Below are 2,342 nucleotides of genomic sequence, written 5' to 3'. Positions count from 1 at the left end.
ACCGCACCGCGCCCGACCCTTCACCGCTAGCGCTGGGAAGCCCGGGCTGCGTTAGCCCCGCTCTCCTGGCCCCGCCTCGGGAGGCATCACCAATCATCGAACACTACGTCAAGGGCGCCTGTTTAATATTCAGAACTCTCTCAGGCCCTTCCTCATTGGGCCTCTGCCAGAGGGGGAGGTGCCAGCCAATAAAGAGGAGTTCGTTGGAGGCAGTGGATTTAGTTCAGTGGTTCCGCTGCCTGCCTCGCAAGCGCAAGACTCCGAGTTCGATCCCTGGTACAAAGAGAGAGAGAGAGAGAGAGAGAGAGAGAGAGAGAGAGAGAGAGAGAGAGAGAGGCGCATGAAAGAGAACTTCCAGAGCTAGGGGATGGTGTGTCCCGGGCGGAGCGACTCTGTCGCGTCACCCGGAGGGCCTCCTGATGGTTGCCCAGACCACACCTCTGGCCAGGTGGGGCAAAGGGCTAGAACTGAGCTAGCTAGAACTAGCTTCTGCAAACTGCTACCTCTCCTAGTATGTTTGGAGCCTTTGGACGTCAGTGCGGGAGGAAAAATTCAGAAAGTTGCCCGACAGGTTCTTCTGGGCACTGGCGGGTCCTTATTCCCCGGAGCTCACCGGTGTATCTGAGAAGATGAGGGCTCCAGTCTTCATCAGTAATGGCTTTCCGACCTGAGGCTGCCTCAACTGATAAACTGAAGAACCTTTCTCCTTAGTTTGCTTTATTTAATTTTCTATAAAACTGAAGATTCATCCAGCACTCTCGTTATTACATTATTGTATTACAATCTAATTTCCAGGAACTGACATACAAGAGAGTTATTGTCACTTCCTAGCTGTGTCTTTTCCAGGTTGAAAGGATACTTGTCTAAATAGAGATTGGCAGGGGCGATTTCCCATTCCCTTTCTGTCCCTCTCAGACTGAAGCTTTCTTTCTTCCAATAAATTTTTCTTACCCCGACCTCCGTTGTTCCTAGAATTGATTATTCAATTTTAGAGAACATAAACTTGCATTTCAGATATCCAGCGGGTTTGGGAGTTACATCTCTTCCTCCTATATCATTTTGGAGATGTTCACCAAGATTACTGGATGAGTTTGGAGACCAAAACTAGAAAGGTAACTGGGCCATGAGGAGAGTCAATATTTTGGCCCTGGCCCCTCAAGGTCAACAAAGAACCAGGACACAAAGGAACCTTTCCCACAGGATCGTACATCTTTGAGGCTGCCAGACTCCAAGTGGTCATACAAATGGAACCAATGACAAATGTGCTACATTTCTTCTACCGGGATCCATCAGACCAACCTTGTAAACAGCTCATAACTGCTAAACTAAACAATATGACATCTGTGTTGGATTCTGAAGTCCCCTGGACCTTCTCCTTATCCTCTTGTGTGCTATATTCATAGCAATCCTGCTGACCTTATAATGTGGCCCATGCATTCTTGACTGTTTCTTTGGCTTTGTATCCTCCAGACTTAAAAGCTATACAGCTACCAAGATGACACTGCTTTTAGATAGACCCTCACTAGAGCAATTCTAACTGCTAATCACAACTATGGCCCTCTTCAACTGGAAGTAACCACAGCTGTCTTCATCCTTTGCCCTTTCACAGCAGTTAGGGGTACTTCTTCAGAGAGGGAAATATTGCAGATCCTTAAGTTAATTAGGTATCTTGTAGGCAGTTAGACAGGGCCGACCTTGAGGAGCCAACAGCAAGGAGCCAACATAGAGGACAATCAAGGTACATTCACTAAAGGCCAGAATTGTAAAAGGAGAGAAACTACTATACCCTTATACTTGTCCTGGGGATATATAGCAGTGATTGATATTCTAAATAGGTATCAATCACCTGGGTCAGAGGCCAAGGTTTTATTTTATTTATTTATTTATTTTTGGTTTTTTGAGACAGGGTCTCACTATGTAGTTGAGACTGCCCTGGAACTCACTATGTAACCCAGGCTGCTCTTGAGCTCACAGTGATCCTCCTGCCTCAGCCTCCCAAGTGCTGGGATTATAGGCATGTGCCACCATGCCCGGCCGAGGCCAAGGTTTTAACCCAGCCTTTCAAGGAAATATCCCTGACCCCCACCATTTCTGAAAATCCTTATGCATTTGCTATGTAACTTGGTCCCCATTTAATTAATATTACCTGGGTGACTGTACTTGTAATCTTATTGGTTGGCCATGGTTTTGCTCCACTTTATGCCCACCCTGTAATTTTCCACCAGGTCTTAGAGTTTTGTCCCACTTTGTACTCACCTTGCCACATGTCTTTGCTATTCAAAACGTCTTTGAGAAGCGGGGTGGGTGGGTGGGCAACCCACTTTCCATTCCCCCTTCTGTCT

Source organism: Fukomys damarensis, unplaced genomic scaffold (genome assembly GCF_012274545.1).
Source record: "Fukomys damarensis isolate Sample0158 unplaced genomic scaffold, DMR_v1.0_HiC HiC_scaffold_17, whole genome shotgun sequence".
In the NCBI taxonomy this organism is placed as follows: domain Eukaryota; kingdom Metazoa; phylum Chordata; class Mammalia; order Rodentia; family Bathyergidae; genus Fukomys; species Fukomys damarensis.
This window is presented reverse-complemented; position numbering follows the sequence as displayed.